Raw genomic sequence first — 23656 nt, 5'->3', positions numbered from 1 at the left:
GTAAGGTATTGTCATGCATGAAAAAGGGCATTCATTCTTGGGATGAAAATATCATTTTGTCTCTTTATAAATCACTGGTAAGACCACATCTTGAATATGCTGTGCAATTTTGGGCACCTGTTCTAAAGAAGGATATTATGGCACTAGAAAAAGTGCAGAGGCGGGCTACAAAATAAATAAAAGGAATGGAACGTATCCGCTATGAAGAAAGGTTAACAAATGTAAACCCTTTTAGTTTAGAAAAACGTTGCCTGAGAGGGGATATGATAGCATTATACAAATATATTTGGGGCGAATACAAACCATTGTGTGGAAATCTATTCAAAAAACGGACTTTACATAGGACACGAGGTCATGCATTTAGACTGGAAGAAAGATTTTGTCTAAGGCAAAAAAAAAGTATTTTATTTATTTTAATTTTTTTACTGTAAGAACAATGATGTGGAATTCTCTGCCTGAAGAAGTGGTTTTATCAAAGTCCATACAGATGTTCAAACGGCAACTAGATGCATACTTGCAAAAACAGAATATTCAAGGTCATAATTATACAATGTAGGGTAATAATTTCTTGATCCAAGGATAAATTTGACTGCCATAGTTTGTTGCAAAATTGGAAGTGCTTTAACCCCTTTAGGACACATGACATGTGTGACATGTCATGATTCCCTTTTATTCCAGAAGTTTGGTCCTTAAACTGTTTTTTTGGCCTTCTTTTTGGATCAACAGCAGAAAACAGATGTGAGGATGTCTGAATTGATGGACGCAAGTCTCTTTTCAGCTATGTAACTATGTAAATTAACACCGACTTTTGGGTAGTAATTTTCTTTTTTTCTCACACATCCCGTTAGGTGTCACTGACTAACAACACCCCAATATGTGTTCAGCAACATCTTCTGACTACAGGGATACCACCCATGCATAGGTTTGCTGGGTTGTTTGGGGGGCTAAATTCCACGATAGAGACTTGTGCATGTCTGTTTTTAAACGTGATATATAGGTATGCTTTGCCAATCTTAAGTTTGCTGTATTTTTGCATCCCCCAGTTAATGTTACCATCATGAAAGTATATATTTTTATAAAGTAGACATGCCAGGGTATTGTGTATATATGGGATGTTTTAACATCCTTCCCCCAACCATTGTGCTAAGAAAATTTCAGAGAGAGTGCATGGCGGTAATTTTTGAATTCTGCTTTTTGATTTTAGCCAGTTGGTTATATGTTACTGTCAGAAAACATCCCAGTTTGTTTTCCGCAAAGTCCCCTAAATACACCTATGCCCCCCATGCATTGGTGTGCCATGATTTTACAGTAACGAATTTTGGATTAATATACTTTGCTTGCTTTGCTAGGCACATGTTAAGTGTGGTGCATTTTTTTTTTTTTTTTTTTACATCCCCCAAGTTAAATTTATGTTCTGAAAGTATAGATTTTTATAAAGTAGACATCCAACGTTCTAGAAGATGGGGTGTTTTTACTTTTTTCCCCAACCATTTTGTCCAAAACATTCTGAGAAAATGTGTGGTGGTAATTTTTTAATTCAGTTTTTTTATCCACACATTGCTTTTTAAATTTTGGCCAGCTGGTTATATGTTACTGCCAGAAAACTTTTTTTTAACCCCTTAAGGATGGCAGGCGTGTTATGCTGTCCTTGGGGACCTGGCTCTAAACGCCAGGGGGGCGGCATAGCACATCCTCGCCGTCCTATTCACTTAGCCGGTTGCCGGTGATCCTACGCCGGTAATCCCGGTGGGGGGACTCACCTGGCATCCCAGGGAGTCCCCCTGCTCCCGTTACGGCCCTCCTGGGCTATGTGATCGCAAGGTCCTTGCAAGGACCTCACGATCACATTCACATAGACAAAAATAATTTTTTTATATCTTTTAATCCTGACTCTTTCATACAAGGACCAAAAGAATCCTTGGTGGGGAATATACCACCAGCGCCCTATCCATCAAGCAGTGAGTCTGCCAGAAAAATTTGAGTAAGTTTCCTCCATTTTTAAGTATTTTAATATTATTTGCTACAGTGAGCACTATTTTGCCATTTTTTACCTTTCTGGTTTTGGAATAATCACCATCGAAAATATCTGGAGAAATAACATTCCACATATATCCCAGAAGTGAGTATCATTTCACTTCACGCTATACACACCAGAGCTGGATAAAGCTCTGGTAAATGTGAGTAGAATATATCCCATCTATTTCCATATCCATTTTGCATTATTTACTATACCATTGGAGTTCCCTTGTTTTCTGTGTCTTGCATATACCTCTGGAACGATAAGAAATCCTTCAAGAACGTTTTTTATCCTATCAAGATTGGCTGTTCCTCTTAAAGATTTTTTTTTTTTTTTTAAATGCATTTTATCTGTATTTTATATATTTAACTGGACATTTTACCTTAGACATATTATTTATTATATTTATTTTGGTATATTTTAACCCCTTAAGACCGCAGGGTGTTCTATGCCAACCCTATTTGGATGGCTCTAAGCGCCGCAGGGTGGCATAGAATGCCCTGGGCAGTCTTGCCTCCCACGTGGCCGGTGGCACATGGCCGCTGCAGATCGCAGTCGGGGGGAAAGCCTGTCACTGCGATCAGAGTTACTATGTGTCAGCCTATTGGCTGACACATAGTAACTGCAGGTAGGATCCCCCTGCAAATCGCGGTGGGGGCATGCCTGGCCACCCAGGCACTCCCCCTGTGGCCAATTACTGTGATCTGAAGGGGTTGATCACAGTGACAGCCAGTCACTGTGATCACTGATCCTGTGTGTCAGCCAGTGATGTGAAATCACTGGCTGACACTGTCTCTGCCCCTCTCCTGTGAAAAATAAAATATTAGTTAAAAATAAAATAGATTACAGTTACAAATAAAATATACTTTGATCATTTATATGATATATATGATCTAAGTATGTGTGTGTGTGTGTGTGTACACATACACTGTCTAAGTGTATATTAATATAAATATATAATTAAATATATATATTATCAAAATATACGTAGAAGGATATTGATTAAATATATAAATACAGTTTCTTCTCCGCATCTCCAGCAGGTGTTGGGTGCGTCTGCATTCATTCTGTGTATCCTCTCGGGCGTTCTTTACCATCCGGTCATTAGCTTGTAATTAAGTTCCTTGTGTTTGGAGCTCATTGCGCTTTGGTGTGTCAGTATGTGGATTTTCATCCACTGTGGTTCCGTAAGAGGGACGCCGGTGGCTTCCTCCCACCTTGCCATAGATCTTGCTGGCCCAGGTCGGATTGCGGCTAGGAGTAGTGCGTAGATCGTAGAGATGCCTCTGGCTATGTGCGCTTTTGCTTGGCAGATTTCCTCAAATAGTGTGAGCGGCCTGTGAAACAGGCGCTTACCATTGTGTGACATGTAGTAAGCTTTAACCTGAAGGTAGCGTAGTCTTTCTAAGCCCGTCGGTGTTCTGTCCTGTATTAGTTCCGGTAGCTGTTTCAGCTCACCATTTGCGCACCATTGTCGCATATGTGGCGGATCCGTCGTCCCGAAAGTCTCGATGTCCTGTGGTGTGAGTCCCCCCGCGACTTCGGGATTATAGGTGAGTGGGGTCAGCGGTCCGGGTGTTGTGGTCAGGGAGAATTTGGTGCTAATGAGGTTCCAGGTTCTCAGCGTTGCCCCGATGAATGGGTGAGTCCGGATACGCAGGCTCCTCAGATGTCCGCTCAACCATTTTGTCACTGGTATATTCCCTTCCGCTTGAGCTTGTTCCATAAGAATCCATTTCTTGCACGTCTTTGGGACATGCCAGTCCACTATGCGGAGCAGGTGCGTTGCTCTATAGTAGGTCAACAGGGAAGGGAGTCCCACTCACCCCTGGGCCTTTTGTTGGTGTAGCAGTGTTCGCTTGAGCCTAGGGGCTCGGGACTGCCAGATAAAACTGGCGATGGCTGTATCCATGTGTCGGAAGAAAGTCGTGGGTATACTTATTGGTATGGTATGGAAGAGGTACAGTAAGCGCGGTAATAGGTTCATTTTAACTGCGTTCATCCTTCCAAACCATGACACGCACAGGCCGGACCATCTTGTCAGATCGTTTTTCAACGTGAGCATCATCGGGGCAAAGTTGTGCGCATAGAGTTGCGAGAGGTCCGCGGTGAGCCAGATCCCCAGGTACTTTAGCTTTGTCCGGCACCAAGTGAATGTGAATTGGGATTTCATATGTGCCACATTCGTTTCTGTCATGGACAGGGGCATGGCTTCTGATTTTTCCTTGTTCAGTTTCATGTTGGAAATCCGTCCATATTCTGCGAAAGCTCTCAATAAGTTTGGAAGGGAGACCAGGGGATTGCTGACGAAGAATAGCATATCATCGGCATATGCTGCCACCTTATGGACCGATCCTTTCAGTGTGAATCCCTCTATTCCCCCGTCCCGTCTGACCGCCCCCAGGAATGGTTCCAGGGAGAGGGCAAACAGGAGAGGGGAGAGCAGGCAGCCCTGTCTCGTACCCTTATGTATGTGTATCGGCTCGGACAAAGCCCCGTTGACCCTTATTCTGGCCATAGGGATCGTATACAGTGAAGATATCCATGCATCGCCTGTAGCGTCGTCATCAGATATCGCCAGTCTACCCTATCGAGCGCTTTTTCTGCGTCGGTGGAGAGCACTACGAGCTTCTGGTCCTTACTCTGGCCACGTGGATGACATTAAGGTGGCGGATGGTGTTGTCTCTCGCTTCCCTTCCCGGTATAAATCCCACTTGATCCGATTCCACCAACCTCGTGTAGCCAGATCCTTCGTAAAGAGCTTCAGGTCAAGGTCAGCGTTCAGTAACGATATTGGTCTATAACTGGCGCCTATATTGGTCGTATCTTTGCCTTCCTTGGGTAGTACTGTTATTGTTGCCATAAGTGAGTCTCTCGGGAACGTTCACCCCTCCAGGAGAGAATTAAGGCCTGTTAATAGTTTGGGGAGCAGCACCTCTCCGAATTCCTTTTTGTATTTGATGGGCAGTCCGTCTGGGCCTGGAGCCTTATTGAGTTTAGCGCCCTTCAGCGCCACCTGCATCTCCTCTATCGAGATGGGAGCCTCTAGTGCTTCTGCTGTGTCTCCGCTCAGCGTTTTAGTAACATGTTCTTAGAGGTATTTCGTAATCCGTCGCTCTCTGCGGTGGATGGAATCAGGAGAGGTCTCCGTGGGCAGATTGTAAAGGGCGTGGTAGTATTCCCTGAATGATTCAATAATTTTATCTGGGAGCTGGGTCGCCGTTTGTTCCCTAGTTTTAAGTTTGGAAATATGGCACATCCGTAGCTTCTTCTGTAGCATGCGTGCCAGGAGCCGTCCGCATTTATTGGAATATTCGTAGAAAAATCGGTGAGACTTTCGGATAGTGTGTTGAAGCTTTTGGTGTAGAATATCGCAGAGAGCCTTCCGGGCCTCTAGCAAAGAAGCATAGTCGTCGTCTTTTTGCGTGGATTTATGAGCCGCTTCTAGTTCCGAGATTCGTCAGGCAAGCTGCTCCATGTGCTGTCGTTGCTCCTTCTTACGTTGGGTGCACAGTTTAATGAGGTGCCCCCGCACTACACACTTGTGTGCCTCCCATAACGTCAGGGCTGGCATGTGTTGGTCTTCATTTTCGTCGAAGAACGAGGTCAGTACGGAGCGAATTCCCACGACAGTTGGGACGTCCGCTAGGATTCATCCTCCAGTGGCGTTCTGTGGGTCGGTGCAGGGGGGAGGCTGTAGTCATTAGTATGGGGTGGTGGTCAGACCACTTGAGCGCTTTAATCTCGGCTGACACAAGTAGGGATAGGGATTCCTGGGCCATAAGGATTTAGTCCAGACTGCTGTATCGCTTGTGGACTGTGGAGTAGTATGTATAATCCTTGTCGCTCGGGTGACGAGCTCTCCAACAGTCCACCAAGCCCGCCCCGCGTAGGGTCGCTTTGATGTCTTGCAAACTATGTCGTGGAAGGAAGCTAGCTCCCTTAGATGTGTCCACTCGCGGCTCTAGTGCGACGTTCAAGTCCCCTGCTACCAGTAGTAATCCGTCTTGAAATTGTTCGAGTTTAAGCAGCGTTTTCTTGAGGAATCTATGCTGTCGGGTGTTGCGTATATGCTTGCTAATGTGTATGTAGTGCCTGTGATGGAACCTTTAATAAAGAGAGCTTCCCATGGGATCGGCCAATTACACAATAATTTCACACATTAAAGGAATAGAAGCAACACAATTTTTTCTCAATAAAGATAATTTTTATCCTGAGGAACAAATCAATTTTATAACAGAAGGAATAGAACTCATTTTAAATAATAATTATTTTTGGTTTAATAATGAGTTCTTTTTACAAAAAGTCGGTACTTCTATGGGGACCAGGTTCGCTCCGAGCTATGCAAATCTTTTCATGGCCTTTTGGGAAGAGGAATATATTAATAACAATGAAGATTGGAGAGCGAACCTGGTCTCCTATAAGCGGTACATAGACGACATATTTTTTATTTGGAACGGCTCAGAGGATCTCCTCAAGTCGTTTTTAACATTTTTAAACACAAATGACTGGGGAGTAAAATTAACTACTATATATAGTAAAACAAGTGTAGATTTTTTGGATCTCACAATTTTTATAGAAGACAATCTTATCAAGACAAAAACTTTTTTTAAACCCGTAGATGTGAATAACTATATTTTTCTAAATAGCTGTCATTTCTCACCTTGGTTGAATAATATCCCGAAAGCACAAATGATGAGGATACGTAGAAACTGCACTGACATAAGCACTTTCGAAACCCAAGCTATAAAAATTAAAAACCAATTCATGGAGAAAGGGTATGAGGAGAATTCTCTTTTAAATACTATTAAAGAAGTAGAAATCATGGAAAGATCTTCCTTATTAAAATATAATACAAAAATTAAGAATGCACACAATATCTTACCTTTTATCTGCAACTTTAACCCCTTAAGTCCGGCGGACGTATATTTACGTCCTTTTAAAACCGTCTCTAAACGCCGCAGGACGTAAATATACACCCGCCGTTTTTTTTTACTTACCCGGGCGCCGGCGGTCCCACGCCGGCGATCGCGGTTGGGGGGACTCCCAGGGAGCCCCCCGCGGCAGATCTTCCTCCTCCGGTCTCTCCCGGTCATGTGAGAGTGAGGTCCTTGCGAGGACCTCACAATCACATGGCCGGTATAGCTGGCTCAGGCATTGCCAGCAGGGGGACTAACTGTAATGACAGTTGGTCCCCCTGCTGGCTGGAAATAAAATTAAAATGAATTAAATAAGTGTAAAAAAAATATATATATATACTTAGATCATATATATATGTTATATATATATATATATATGATCTAAGTATATATATACACACATCAAATAATATAATAATATAATAATATCAAATTACACGTAGACTGATGCTGATTAAATATAATTATTGTTATATATATATATATATATTTATAAATAATATAAAAAAAAATATGTAAATACGTAAAAAAATTAAATAAAAAAAATAATTAAAAATAAAATATTAAAAAATATATAGATGTGTTTTATTTCGTTCTAACTGTATTGTGATATTAATATATATATATTTATATCAAAATGCACGTAGAACGAAATAATATATATATATATACATAAATATATACGTATATATACCTATATAAAAATATTTAAAAAAAAAAAAATATATATATATATATATACGTATGTGTATATATATACATATATTAATTCTACACATATATTTATGTAATAATTTTACATAATTAGGTATCCTAATTAATTACAATTAGCGGGACCTGCCTGACAACCCATGCCGAAAGTATAAGGAATTTAATTTGCTAGCACTATATTTAACCCTATAACTTTCCAAGACACCATAAAACCTGTACATGGGGGGTACTGTTTTACTCGGGAGACTTCGCTGAACACAAATATTAATACAGTAAAATGTATTACAACGATGATATCGCCAGTAAAAGTTATGTTTTTTGCATTTTTCACGCACAAACAGCACTTACACGGACAATATTACTGCTGCAATACTTTTTACTGTTTTGAAACACAAATATTTGTGTTCAGTTAAGTCTCCCGAGTACAACAGTACCCCTCATGTACATTTTTTATGGGGTTTTCAAAAATTACAGCGTCAAATATGAGGCTTGTGTTTCATTTTTTTCACATTAAAATTCGCCAGATTGCTTACGTTGCCTATATGACCCTATGGTAGCCCAAGAATGAAAATTACCCCTACGATGGCATACTATTTGCAATAGTAGACAACCCAAGGTATTGCAAATGGGGTATGTCCAGTCTTTTTTAGTAGCCACTTAGTCACAAACACTGGCCAAAATTGGCGTTTGTTGCATTTTTCACACACAAACAAATACTAACGCTAACTTTGGCCAGTGTTTGTGACCAAATGGCTACTAAAAAAGACTGGACATACCCCATTTGCAATACCTTGGGTCGTCTACTATTGCAAATGGTATGCCATTATGGGTGTAAATTTATTTCCTGGGCTACTATACAGTCTCAAAGGCAACGTAACCAATCTGGCGAATTTTAATTTCAAATGTAACACGCTATATTTGACCCTGTAACTTCCCAAAACACCATAAAACCTGTACATAGAGGGTACTGTTTTACATGTGAGACTTTGCTGAATACAAATATGTGTATTTTATTGCAGTAAAAGCAAACGGTTAAAATGTCATGTATAACTAAAAAAATAAAAAAAATCTTATTTTCTCCCATTTTTTTCATATTGAATTATGTTTCATAGCTAAATATTTGTTATTAAATGAAAGCCCTGTTTCCCCTGAATAAAATGATATATAATAAGGGGGGGTGCATTTAATATGAAAGAGGTGAATTACGGTTGGACAGACATATAGAGCAAATGCCAGGTTTTGTTTACATTTTGTTTCGTTCACAACTTGTACATTTGGCTGCGGTGTTAAAGGGTTATTCAGGAGAGTCACAAAATAAAACGAATAATAAATAGACATTGGCCAATGTTAAGAAATGACCCAATGCTATATTCCATTCTACCTGAACGACCTAGATTTGTGTATAGGGGAGCGCCCAATTTAAAACAAAAATTGGTACATAACCATATAAAAGAGAAGATACCCACTCCTTTTTTTTCAAAATAAAGTTTTTTTCGGTTGTGGATTATGCTCAGCATGTAAGAATACAAAGAGTGTAAAAAGACACATCACAGACTTGTTTAACTCAAAGAAAGAAAATATATACAAAATAAGAGAAATGACCACATGCTTCTCAAAGAAAGTCATATACCTACTACAATGTTCTTGCAATCTCCTATATGTGGGTAGAACGAAGCGTCCTTTACATGCGAGAATAAACGAACATATAAGAAATATAAAAAAAGGGTATGAGAAACATAGTGTCTCAAATCATTTTAGAACAGTTCACAACAATGACCCTCAATTTTTAGATTTTTTCGCCATTCAAAAGGTCACTTTAAACTGGAGAGGGGAAGACGAAATAAAAAAACTGGGTAAAACAGAGACAAAATGGATTTTTAATTTGAATACCCTAGCCCCTCTAGGCTTAAATGCGGACTTTGAATTATGTCATTTCTTATAGTTTTAATTTACTAATTTCATCCAACCATTCATATCTTACTATTAACTCCGTTTTTTTATGCTTGTATTTTTAAAAACATTATTTTACTAGTTCTTCTAAAATCACAGCATTCTGTTAAAAAAGCCTAATTGGATCCTTTAAAATAATTTTGAACTAATAACTAAGTGTTGCATTTAAAATAGGCAATATCACTTTAAGGCCCTATTGTTAGCCACCAAGCTTATTTATATATTCCATATTTATTCTCATTTCATTTTTTGAACACAAATCAAGGATTTTTTAACATTGGAATAAAATAACATAGTATTTCACAAAATTATTATTATTATTTTTTTAACAATATTTAGAGTGCCTCCATTAAAGAAAAATACATAAAAACATATTTGATGAGAAATATTTTTATTCATGTTTGTTACTAATAAAGTTTGCAGACAAGATTTGTCCACTTTCTAAAATTCAAAGAATAAATAATAATTTTTAGCTTGCACACCATTAGAAATGATAGACAGTTTAATAACGATCAACAAAGAAACAGGAAAAATCAATTTATTAATATTGGATAATGTTTTTGTTTCACACGTTCATCTTTGTCTTTAAATGTCTAATTCGAAATGATAGTGAATTATTTGTGTCATTACTGTTATTTTTTTCTCCCATATTAATCCATAACGATATATTGTGCACTTACGGACTAAAATGAACTTTTAAATGACGCTACTACGGACTCGGTTACCCATAACCCCCTTGGCGTCCACCGGACGTGACGTCAAAGCACGCAAGGTGTTATGGGGAATGTAGTACGAGGAACAGGAAGTGACGCGGCGGCATCTGCCCGCGTCACAGAAAACACACCGGACCGGAGAATAGATGATTTTGGCGGTTATTTGAAACACATAAAAAGCACAACAACGGAGAAGATGACTAGGAGCCGACTGAGGAAGCCGTTCTGACAGTGAAACGCGTTTTGGCAATTTACTATATTTGTATAATCCATATGGAATTTTAATTTTGTTATTTTTTAGTAGTTTGTATTCAAATAATTTTATTATTATAATAAATATATATTTTTCAATACCTATCAACTCCATATCCTGTCCAAGTGATTCCAGGGAGGGGTAGTGTCACCCCACAAATTGACACTAGGCCCATATACTTAGAGCCGGTTTACAAGGGCTCTAAACAAGGTGAGCAACATTGCACTTTATTCATTTTGGTATTAACAGTATCTGAAATACTACGCTTAGAGTGGATTATCTGTGTCTTTTTCCTATCTAATGTGGAGGAAAGCGCACGTGTATACCGTGAGAGAGGGGTCGTGTGATCTACCCTAAAAGACACAGACACCAGGAAGTTTAGAGCCTTACAGCTGTAAAAGGCTCTAAAGAATGTGAGTGGATTACACCTTATCTCTACCACTCACATCATATTTCAATCTATTTTGATATACTGCACAATCATTTGTATTTTTTCTTTTCTATTTCTATGTACAAAAGTGCGATATAAAGAGTAAGTGCAATTAGAGCACTTTATAGATTCACCTTTTCAATTTCTATAACACACTCAGCGCTACACTCAAGAAAACTTAGGTTTTCCTTGTTGTCTTTGGTGGTCTTTTATGTGTGGTGGGTTTATAGGAGTACCCACGGAGTGTTTTTAGCAGCTGTTTTTTATACTTTTATATATACTATATAGCGCCATTTTTTTCCACATCTTGTGTGTGTTTTCCATTCCCATGGGATCGGCCAATTGCCCGGTGCATTCGAATGGCACCGTGTTCGCTATCAGGATTGCGACCCCGGATCTCTTGGCTGTCGGATGGCTTGCGAAGAATCCCTGGGGGTACCTCGAGTCCCTCAGTCTCTGTCCCGCATCCCCCCTGATATGGGTCTCTTGCAGGAACGCAACCGATGCCCTCTCCGCCCACAGGGAGCGCAGCAGTTGAGATCTCCGTTCAGGCGTGTTGAGGCCTCGCGCGTTGTTCGACCATAGCCGGAGAGGCGCCGGTGCAAACCCCACATCCCGCGGCAAGGAGGGAGGCGAGGTGACCATCCCGGGGAGAGGGGAGGAAGCACCGGGCCCTCAGCGCAATAGGCGCGGGGGAAGAGAGGAGAGAGAAGAATCAGAGAGAAAAAAAAAGGTGGGGAGCGGAGGGTCCCTAAATATAGGGTTTAAATAGGATCCCACTTATGGGGTCCGCTATGACTTGACACCTGTGGTTGAGGCGTTGGGTGGTATACTCTGTGGAGAGCAACCTACCTGCCTCTTCACCAGTGCAAAATAGGCGTCCGTCAGGGGGTGTCAGGCCTAGACCGCACCTGCACAGGACTGGCGCAGGAAGCGCGCGGTCCACCTGTTTTTGGTTCCCAGGTGTAGTGTTTGGACTCACATCAGTGTGTGTCCGTATTTCGGGGGTTTGTGTGTAGGTTTTGTGTTCCACGTCTCCCGTCCCGCAGGCCGGGTCGGCTTTGGTGATACCGGAGGCAAAGAGAGGCCTGGAACTGTGTAGTCGTCTGTCGATTGTGATAGTCATTGTGGCGTGTCGTCGGCTGAGTGGGCTGCTCTTCGGGGTGGGCAGCTATTCTCATCCGGGTCAAGGTCAGGGCTCCCTAGGGGCTAGCTCTGCATATATATAGTTACATATTCTTAGATATTTGTTCTATTCCCCCTCCTCCTTTTTCTCTCTTTTCCCCCTCCCCCCCTTATCCTTGCCCTCCCCTCCTCCTCACCCCCCTTCCCTTCCTTCCCCCCCTGTCCCCTCCCCCACCCCTCCCTGATGGCCTTATCCAGGAAGTGCCGTGCGACTGGTTTGTCGGACTAATGGTCCCTATAGGCTAGCCTGATGCTGGACCTGTGTCCCCTTATCCTTTCGCAAAGGTCAGTTTCTGTCTTACCAACATAATTTAGCCCACACGGGCAAGACAACTTATAAATCACAAAGTCGGTACGACAGTTGATCCTGTGTTGAATTGTAAATGATTGTCCTGTGTGTGGATGATTAAAACTTTTAACCGGAATGAGATGACCGCAGGTCACGCAGCCTAAACATCTTATACAACCGTTGTATTCTTATTCACGGGCATATAGCTTTGAACCGGATCAGTCTGGACTAAAAGGTCCCTTAGACTTTTGCTGTTTTTAAAAGAAAACATTGGTTTGTTACGGAAGCTCTATGGAAGGCTTTTATCATTTTCCATAATGTGCCAATTTTTAGTGATTGCCTGGCAAGTTCTGGTAGTGGACGTGTTATGTCATTGGAAAAGGAAAAGGAATTATTGCCTTATTATTCCGAGGTTGTGTCTCTCCCTGGGCGGCGGGTGGGGGCCATAATGGTAATAAGGGGAAATCCATCCAATCACAGTGCTCTGTGTCATTTTACAAGCGTGGGAAAATTCCAAAGAACTTTCCCACGCTTGTAAAATGACACAGAGCACTGTGATTGGATGGCTTGAAATCCATCCAATCACAGTGCTCTGTGTCAAAGAGCACTCTGATTGGCTTAAACCCACCAATCAGAGTGTTCTTAGCCTAATTGCAGGGCGGGGCAAGGCTTTATAAGCCTTCCCCCGCCCTGCGGAGCTCAGTCTGCGCGGAGCCCTCCATGGGTGAAGATGGATTAATTTTTTGCGCTCGGGTTTTTTATTTTATTTTTAGTTCGACGGGTATGATGGTTTTTTATTTGGCCTTTTTTGGGGCTGAAAAATGAAGATTTTAGAAAAAATAAGACGTCGAATGGTAAGTTTAATTTTACTTTACAGGTTAGCAATTTTATTCCCCCCTATTTTTTAGGGTGAGGGGGGTAGGTAGGGGCATTTTTATTTGGGTGGGGGGTGGGTGACTAGGGGCTTGGGGACCCCTAGTCACCTTGATGGGGGGGGGATTGACTTAGTGCCTTAGTGCCAGGGGTGGGGGCCGGGGGGGAGGACAGTAGGTCCCCCCTTATTACCATTATGGCCCCACCCGCCGCCCAGGGGTGGGGGCCGTGGGGGGGAGGACAGTAGCCCCCCCCCCCCTTATTACCATTATGGCCCCCACCCACCGCTCAGGGGTGGGGGCTGGGGGGGGAAGAATAGGTCTCCCTCCCTTATTTTACTTTAGGGCCCCCACCCGTCGTTTAGGGGTGGGGGCCAATAGTTTTTGTTTTTTTTTTACAGTGAACAGCAGCAGGCTGCTCACTGCTTACTAGACATGCCCCTACTCGCGGTATAGCGAGTAGGGGCATATTATTTACTAATGCTAAGTCATTTTTACTTAGTGTTAGTAAATTTGGCTGAAAGGCCAATTTAGGTCTTTCAGCCTCTTAGTAGATAGCTCCCTAAAACCGTGGGAATTAGGGAGTTATCTACTAAGCGGCTGCAAGATGCAGCCACAGCAATGAATAGGATCGGAGTTTCATTCATTCGAATGAAATTCCGATCCGAACAAAGTGACGAATTGCGTTCTAAAACAAACTATCATACTGTTCTCATTCAGTTAGAACGCAATTCGGCAGTTTCGTCAAAAATGACAGGAAGCATCGCGGGAACACAGAGGAAAGGTAAGGATTATGGGAAAATTGCTCTGACCAGCGGAAATAAAGCACACTTTGCTCCTCCGCTGGTCAGAGCTGTCTTTGTCTTATGATTTTAAAGAAAACTAAAGAAGACCGGAAGAAAAGAATAACAGATCCCGAGAGAGGGGGGGTCTAAGCTTGTGAGGAATGCTGGCAATCAGCTCCCCGATCGCAGGTCAGACACTTAGACCGGGGGAGTAAGCAACCTGCGCATGCGCCGGCATCTCCCTGACTACCGAGAATGCTGGCGTCCAGGAAGTACACTGGAGGATGAGCGATAGACGATATCCGTGTCATGATCTCCATGGTAACGATGTCACGTGCTGATGACGTTCGCGCAATTAATGAGATGCTTGATCCCGGTGGTGCCTGTGCGGACGCTCGAGAGGAGGGAAGGCCAGCCTCATACACACTGAATTGAAAGTTCTTTTTTGATTGATGTTCTTATTTAAACTATGTGTGTTTCATTTGTTTTATGTTTGCTGTCCTGATGAAAGCTCCCAAGTGGAGCTGAAACGTCGACCTGTGGAGTAAAGAATAATTTCTTTTTTATAAATCCTGGGAGTGCTGATTATTTCGGAGATGTGTATATGTATATATATATATATATATGTGTGTGTGTGTATGTATATATATATATAGAGAGAGAATTTTATATATAAACATATATATATATCATTTTACATAATTAGGTCCTTTTATTAATTAGAATTTGCAGGATCTGCCTGACAACCAAGGCTGAAATTATAGGGAATTTAATTTGCTAGCACTATATTTAACCCTATAACTTTCCAAGACACAATAAAACCTGTACATGGGGGGTACGGTTTTACTTGGGAGACTTCGCTGAACACAAATATTTGTGTTTCAAAACCGTAAAATGTATTACAACGATAATATAGTCAGTGAAAGTGAAGTTTTTTTGCATTTTTCACACACAAACGGCACACTGACGATATTATTGCTTTAATACTTTTTACTGTTTTGAAACACAAAGTCTCCTGAATATAACAGTACCCCTCATGTACAGGTTTTATGGTGTTTTCAAAAGTTAGAGTCAAATATAAGGCTTGCGTTACAGTTTTTTCACATTGAAATTTGCCAGATTGGTTACGTTGCCTTTGAGACCGTATGGTAGCCCAGGAATGAGAATTACCCCCATGATGGCAAAAGTAGACAACCCAAGGTACTGAAAATCTGTTATGTTCAGTCTTTTTTAGTAGCCACTTAGTCACAAACACAATAACCAATGTGTGAGCGCTAAAATCCCATGCAGATAATATGGCAGCGTTCAAAAATACAATGCACAAAAAATTGTGAAAAGCAGAACAATAATTACCAAAAAGAACGCGCTAAATTAATCTGTAAATACAAAGAAACAAATAATGGTGCAGACCATCTGATAATAGTAATATGGGGAAAAGGAGTTATATGAAAAAAACTCACATGTCCCAGAGCCCTATCACCCCTGGCTCTGGGTTTGAAATGCTCCTTGGGAGAGGGGATATTCCCACACTGCAGGGTAATCCAGAGGATATGTCCACTGATGATTCTGTTGTGCTGTGTATAAAAGGAAGAAGGGCAGGACCCCCAATTGAATAATATCACAATTAGGTTTATTGTACAAAATAGGTTAAAAACCCTTACTTTGGATGTGGTGGGTATGAACTCGCAGAGTCACCCACATAAAAGCATAAAACACATATACTCGAAAACGCTTCCTGGTTGTAGTCCGGTCACGTGATCGCTTCCGGGTCCGTCCTCCACTGACGTCCGTGTGACGCGTTTCGCCCGCCTCCACAGGCTTCTTCCGACAACGTCATGGGGTTCCAGTCTTCTTTTTAAGTTCATAGTGCCGCCCTTCTCTCACCCCATTGGCTGGGGGCGTGGTTTCGCACGATCTTTTTTCAATCATTCAATTACACAATTGTAAACTTCATTCCACTAAAATAGACTTAACCCCTTCCAGCAACCACACTAAATTAATTATATTCAGTGCCACATATTAAAAAAACAGAATCATCAAAGTGTTATTAATCGCAGTTATTTCAAATATATACATAGACCATATCTAAATTATTCCACATAGTAATTCTACAGAGCTTTATCAAAGAGACATCTTCTTACTTCGTTGAATTAAGTTTTTATAGGTATACATAATAGACATTACACAAGGGTAATCAATTCTAAATAAACATTACAAATTACATACAAGTGATCAATTCTAGACAGCAGGAAAGACCTTTGCTTTTCCAGTATCCCTTAAAGTAGACAGTACAGATCTATATTTATACTCATTTCGAAAGTACTCAATTCCTATGCTCAATACAGACTGGCAATTTTATAAGGTGCCTGCTGAGTGAAAAAGAGAAGTTAGAAAAGAACAAAAGAAGCATTATAATTTATTCACAGAAAATGACAGATTTCAAATTCTCCATTTAAACCCCTAGGGAACAGCGATTTCAGTTTAAACACCCACCTCATTTCTTGTTTTGACAATTTATTGTCCAGATTTTCACCCCTCCAGTTTCTACTAACTCTTTCTATCCCAATAAATTGTAATTTGGTAGCATCTCCCTGATGTTTGTGAATGAAATGGGAGGATAGGGGGTGCTCCTTAAAACCTCTTTTTATGTTACGCACATGCTCTTCAATACGGATATGCACCTGCCGAGTAGTTTTACGGACATAGTGCATATTGCACGGGCATGTAAGAACATAAATGCAGTTAGTGGTGTGACACAAACACTGGCCAAAATTGGCGTTCAAATTAGTTTTTGCATTTTTCACACACAAACAAATATTATCATTAACTTTGGCTAGTGTTTGTGACCAAGTGACTACTAAAAAGACTGGATATACCCCATTTGCAATACCTTGGGTTGTCTACTATTGCAAATGGTATGCCATCATGGGGTGAATTCTCATTCCTGGGCTACCATATGGTCTCAAAGGCAACATAAGCAAAATTGCGAATTTAAATGTGAAAAAAACTGAAAAATGTAACATGCTATATTTGACCCTGTCACTTCCCAAAACACCATAAAATCTGTACATGGGGGTACTGTTTTACATGTGAGACATCGCTGAATACAAATATGTGTATTTTATTGCAATAAATGCAAACAGTATTTTGACATTCACAGTTAAAATGTCACTTAGAACTAAGAAAATGTAAAAAAATCTTTTCTCCCATTTTTTTATATTTGATTTATTTTAAATTATGTTCCATACCTAAATATTTGATGTTAAATGAAAGCCCTGTTTACCCTGAATAAAATTATATATAAGTGTGGGTGCATTTAATATGAAAGAGGTGAATTACGGGGACCACTATAGTGCCAGGAAAACATACTCATTTTCCTGGCACTATAAGGTCTCTAGGTCCCACGCACCTTTAGGGTGCTCCTCCCGCCAGGCTCTAGGGTGAGGAGGGGGTTAAACACATACCTTTTCTCCACCGCCAGGCTCCCTAGACGGTGGGGACTCTCCGCCTCCTTTTACCGTCATCGCCTGAATGCGCATGCGTGGCACGAGCCGCTCGCGCATTCAGCCAGTCCACAGGACAGCATTCTCAATGCTTTCCTATGGACGCTGGCATCTTCTCACTGTGAAAATCACAGTGAGAAGCGCGGAAGCGCCTCTAGCGGCTGCCAATGAGACAGCCACTAGAGGCTGGATTAACCCATAGGTAAACATAGCAGTTTCTCTGAAACTGCTATGTTTACAGCAGAAAGGGTTAATCCTAGATGGACCTGGCACCCAGACCACTTCATTAAGCTGAAGTGGTCTGGGTGCCTATAGTGGTCCTTTAATATATTTTGCGCGCAACCTTATTCTCTTTCTCTTTTTCTTGCTGATGTAAAAATAGACCTAGAACGAAATAATATATATCTATATTCATAAGTATATATAAGCATGCGCGCACACAATCGGTGATGGATGTACGTCAATACACAGGTGATTAGAAACACGCCACCCGGAAGTGACGTGAATAGGGGCAGAGCTTAATCGCGCATGTGCAGTGGTGATGGCTACACGCCGGCATACAGGTGATTGAGGTCTGGGTAAGTGAGTTTTTTCTTATATAAGGTCAATATTGTAAATATCAAATATTCATGTCCTGAAGAAAGTTCTGATTGAACTGAAACGTTGACTATTGGAATAAACCTGAGAAGTTTTTTTCACAAGTCCTAGAGTGCTGGCTTTTTTCCATTCATCTATTTATTGTGCAGCCGAGCACCAGGCAACATCAAAAGGGATAGCTGGAGTGCAAAATTGTTTGGTATTGTATATACATAAGTATATACGTAATATATCACTAGATACAAGAAGACTTTGCTGAACACAAATATTAGTGTTTCAAACAGTAAAATGTATCAGTGAAAGTGACATTTTTTGAATTTTTCACACACAAATGGCTCTTACACAGACCATATAATTGTGATATGTTTTACTGTTTTGAAACCCTAATATGAAGTCTCCCGAGTATAACAGTACCCATCATGTACAGGTTTTATGGTGTTTTCAAATGGTAGAGAGTCAAATCTTGCGTTTCAGTTTTTTCACATTGAAATTCACCAGATTGGTTACGTTGCCTTTGAGATCGTATGGTAGCCCAGGAATGAGAATTACTCCCATGATGGCATACCATTTGCAATAGTAGACATCCCAAGGTCATTACACGCACTCCCCTTGCTGAAAATGCTATGGACGGCAATGCAAGTACCACGCGATTACATGGCCCAGGAGGGCCGGAACAGCAGCAGAGGGACTCCCTGGGTTGCCAGGTGAGTCCCCCCCACCGTTATCGTCGGCATTTAGAGCCGGGTCCCCAAGGACAGCATAGCACGCCCGCCATCCTTAAAGGACCACTCTAGGCACCCAGACCACTTCAGCTTAATGAAGTGGTCTGGGTGCCAGGTCCAGCTAGGGTTAACCCATTTTTTTTTTTATAAACCTAGCCGTTTCAGAGAAACTGCTATTTTTCTAAATGGGTTAATCCAGCCCTCAAATCCTCTAGTGGCTGTCTCACTGACAGCCGCTAGAGGCGCTTGCGTGATTCTCACTGTGAAAAACACAGTGAGAGCACGCAAGCGTCCATAGGAAAGCATTGATAATGCTTTCTTATAAGACCGGCTGAATGCGCGCGCAGCTCTTGCCACGCGTGCGCATTCAACCGAATGGGAGGAGAGGAGGAGGCTCGGAGGAGAAGAGCTCCCCGCCCGGCGCTGGAGAAAGGTAAGTTTTAACCCCTTTCCTCTCCCCTTTCCTCTCCCCGCACCCTCAGGGCGATATAGTGCCAGGAAAATGAGTGTTTTCTTGGCACTATAGTGGTCCTTTATGGGGTTTAAGAACAAATGTGCAGGTATCAAATGCACCTGCAGCAGCATTCTCTAAACTAAGTCCTGCAAAAAGAATCTAACTGGAGATTTGGGGGAAGGAAACTGACTACCTAAAATTTGCCGCTTTCAAAAAATAAAATAATTGAGGATCAAGAATTACAAAAAGGTATGTTCTTTGTGCTAAAGCTTAAAACATGTTCCAATACACAGTCCTAGTTTTGAAAGGCAGTCGGGACAGTAAAAGGGGGTGTCTGTCCTCTTCCCTTTTTTATAACATACTCTGCAATGTTTCTGGGGATTGGCTTTTTTTTCAGCTGGCGGGATCTTAAATTGTGTGTTGCTACTTGCATCAGCCACCTTTTTATACCAGGCTTTTGTCTTTCTTAAGATAAGATATGGCTACATCAGCTGATCAGCCCATCAGCCAAATCAACACCCCCCATGTGTCTGTTATAAGCCAAACAGGTTTGGTCTGTACTCTGCCTCGGACAGTGACAACTGACATGCTTTCGTCGTGGATGGTGGTTAGCATGTTAACATCCTTCCTGTCCTTAAATTTTATTGCAAGCACTTCAGCTTTGCACAGAGCTTTGCATTCACCTTTATTTTTAATTTGGCCTCTATGAGAGGTCTGGGGAAATCTTTGAAATTTTTTCTCACAGTGCGCAGGCCAGTGTCTGCAAACCATAATGAGTTTGAAACAAACGTACACAGCTATAAAAAGTACTAACACACAATGTTTTGTTTTATTTATTTTTTATATTTATTTTTTTAATCTACCTAACCCTCTGCCAAAATAGAAAAAAACTACCTTTAGCGGCAATCCCTAAACTAACTCCTGTAAAAAAGAATCTAATGGAGATTTTGGGGAAGAAACTGACCTAAATTTGCCGCTTATAAAAAAAAACAAAAAAAAAAACATTAAGGGCAAAAAAAAAAAATACAGACCGTACAAATGCACTGCTGTAGCAGGATCTGGCAGGGAAGGGGTTAAAATTGAATTTTAATACTTTTTTTTTTCTTTTTTTTCACAAGTTCTGGCACTTTGACAACAAGAAACTGCTAACAAACTATCACAATCTGATCTGTGTCTCTCCCTCTCACAACCATACAGAGGAGAGAGAGGCAGAGAACACTGTCATAGTGAGTGTTTGTACACCCACTTTGACAGCAGCTTATTGTGAGAGATCATGTGTAGCTCACACGGCATAATTGGCTGTTACTATCTGCCTCGCATGCCTGGCAGATCGTAACAGCGGGATTTGGGTGGAAGCGATCTCCGATCACTCTCGCTGCTCATTCTCTGTTATGACTGTTCAGGACCGTCAGTGGTCCTCAAGGGGATGTTTCCGGCTAAACATGGATTCGTTTGAGTCTGTGTTTGCTGTATACAACAGCTTTGAAACACAACTTAGGAAAATATACAAAGCCAGTGAACCACTCATGCACCGCTGTTTCATTGTTAATGCAAATCATCAGCATGAGATTGGTTTGCTTTTTACTGGTTTGCTTTTGAGGCTTGGTAGTGCTTGGGAAGCAAAAACCAAAAAAAGGTTATGGTGGGGAAACAAATTGTGATTGAAAACCCCTTCCACCTGAAGTCTGTGGATAGTTATTACAATGTTTAAACAAAAAACAGCACACCAGTCAAGCCATAAGACTTGCTTTTCCAACAAAAATCACACATTTGCTGTGATGTTACTACTGCAAAGGATTCTGGGTGGGCGTATGGAAATTAGTTCAACAAAGAATCACATTTTTGCCTCATTACATTTTAAACATGGATTCCTTTGGATATAGGCATTCATGCATATCTTGTAACTCTTGGATGGAAATTAATGCATTCTTAATATAAGTATTTTGTTTTTATTCTCCTCTTCTAGCACCATCCTCTGCACTGTTTGCTTATTTTTTTTCTCCCTTCCCCACTCATTTTATGATCTTCACACAAGATATTTACGACCCTCTGCGATAATGGTGTCTATCAAACCTGTGTCTTATCTGTACTCATGTCGCTTTAACCCTGTATCACAACTCTGAGTCATCTTGCTCAGAAATGCTTTAGACTAAAACAATTCAGTTCGTCCAATAAAAAAAGGTATTACAAGATAAAAATGTTATGTTTTTTTTTTTTTTTTTTTACATCTAAATCACTGGACTAATATGGCTACAATATCTACTTAATCACTATGGAAGATACCGCATACAGCTGCCTAATAAAGCAAATCTACAAGATGACCACAAAAGAAGTACAGCTAAACAGCCACATGTACTTTCTATCCATCTGCAAGAAAAGACCGCTAAAGGCCTAAAAATCAAAAATCCACTTGCAACTACGCACAAATCACAGTATGCTGAAAACCTGGGTAAACGCGCTAGTGAGAAACTAAGGAACCATCTCATCCACCAGCTCTACAACAAGAAATATAGCATACAACATAAAAAACATCTACTCCAAAATCTATGTGAGGATAATATATATATATATTGCTGAACAATTTGAACATGATCTACGCTATTTTTACAAAAAGCAACAAGAGTACCTTTTTAAGAAGAAAAATATTAAACTCATCAGACTCTAGCAGGATTATCACAAACCTCTGGCAGAGAAAGAGAAATGGCAAGAGAATTCTGGTATTGTTAACATTTTGGATTATAAGCTATCTGACTCAGTAGTGTAAGGAAACCAAGTTTAACCAAACCGAGTTCGGTAGTTTCCTCCCGGACGGTCAGAGCCTAAGGTAGCGAAAGTCCGGTTCGGTAGTTACAGGAACGAAATCCCTACGGAATATAACAGCTGCATAAGATAATTCCCTTGTTACAGCATACGAATTCCAAAATAACAGTCAGAGTCCAGATTCAGGATACAAGCAGAACTAACGTTTATTCACACACATGGCTTTTTATGCAGGTCCCCATGCAAGGGGACATCCCACAGGGAGGAGTAACATTTATCCAATCCTGGACAGTAAAAATATAAAACACACCCAATACAAACAGACAGTTCCCTCCCCTAGTCCTGGAGATAATCAGGTCTGATATAGTGACAACCTAATTATCTCCAGGCTGAAAATTCACAATTTTCCCCAATTTCTGGAACACCCCTTTATACCTGGGGTATCCCCACAAATACTATATCCCCTGATAGCCCCGATCCGGGTGACCAACATATCCAAATTTCACCCGGATCGGTTCAGGGGTTCGCAAAAAGTATGGAAGTCCTTTGTGACCGGTCCACTGGGGGCGGACTGCCCAAAATAGTTCCAGAGGTTCGTGTGGTTTTGCCGGTCACTTCAGAAAAAGGGAAGAAATGCATAAAAGTACCGAATGAATTCCCCTGGCTCCTAGCAGCGATTGTTCCCCTCATTCGTGTGCATATTTGTACCGAATAGCGCTCTCCTAGCTAATCGGTATCACTAGTTCCAGCGTTCGCATGATGGAGACCGGTGTTTGGGAAGTCGAGTGTCCGATTTTAGTTCCAGACACTCGACGACCAAGTCCCGCTGCCTTTGTTTGGCGAAAAAAAGATGGCCGCGGTTTTCTCTGCCACGTGGCGTTCGACAGTACGAACGCTGACCGCACACATAGAGGGTGAAAGTGATGCCGGCTTTGAAGTTAAGTGAGCCAGGGGTGGTCTCGGTTCGGCAGTCCCATCTGCCGAATGAAAAGTACACAAAAAAAACAAGAACTATGCAACAAAATATCGAATAATATAGTCATTTCTTCACACTGCTCCCCTATAAGTCCATAGGTCGGCATACCCGCCTAGACCCTGTCGGGTTGGCTTGGGGATGTCCGAGAAAAGTAGCGGTTTAGGAGTCCAGTTCGGTCTGGCGTGACAGGCCATCCGCATTACCATTTTGTTTTCCGGGCCGGTACTGCATAGTAAAATTATAAGGTTGAAGGGCTAGGCTCCACCGTAATAGCCTGGGATTGTCTCCAGCTACCCGGTTAAGCCATACCAGGGGGTTGTGGTCCGTCATAAGGGTAAATGCCCGCCCATACAAATAGGGCTGTAGCTTCTTGAGTGCCCACACGAGGGCCAAGCATTCTTTTTCTACGGTGGCATAGCTGACCTCTCGGGGTAACAGTTTACGGCTGAGGTATGCCACCGGGTGGTCCATGCCGTCTGTGCCCACTTGGCTTAGCACGGCTCCCAGTCCGAACATGGAG

At 41.5% G+C, this 23656-nt stretch overlaps 1 protein-coding gene across 4 annotated transcripts in view; it reads left to right on the top strand.

The window, feature by feature from the left end:
• Positions 1-23656, top strand: part of TBCE (tubulin folding cofactor E) — a 439454-nt gene that overhangs the window by 49184 nt on the left and 366614 nt on the right. Inside the window, exon 1 of one of the 4 annotated variants that reach the window (XM_063443382.1) lies at positions 20531-20626. The exons of the other annotated variants lie outside the window; for them this stretch is intronic. The gene's annotated coding sequence lies outside the window, so the exon portion shown is untranslated. Of the gene's footprint in view, positions 1-20530; positions 20627-23656 lie in introns of those variants that run through there. 4 annotated transcript variants of the gene reach the window in all.

Source organism: Pelobates fuscus, chromosome 2, assembly GCF_036172605.1.
Source record: "Pelobates fuscus isolate aPelFus1 chromosome 2, aPelFus1.pri, whole genome shotgun sequence".
Classification (NCBI taxonomy): Eukaryota; Metazoa; Chordata; class Amphibia; order Anura; family Pelobatidae; genus Pelobates; species Pelobates fuscus.
The sequence above is the reverse complement of the archived record's forward strand: the minus strand, read 5'-3'. Positions and strand labels throughout refer to the sequence as shown.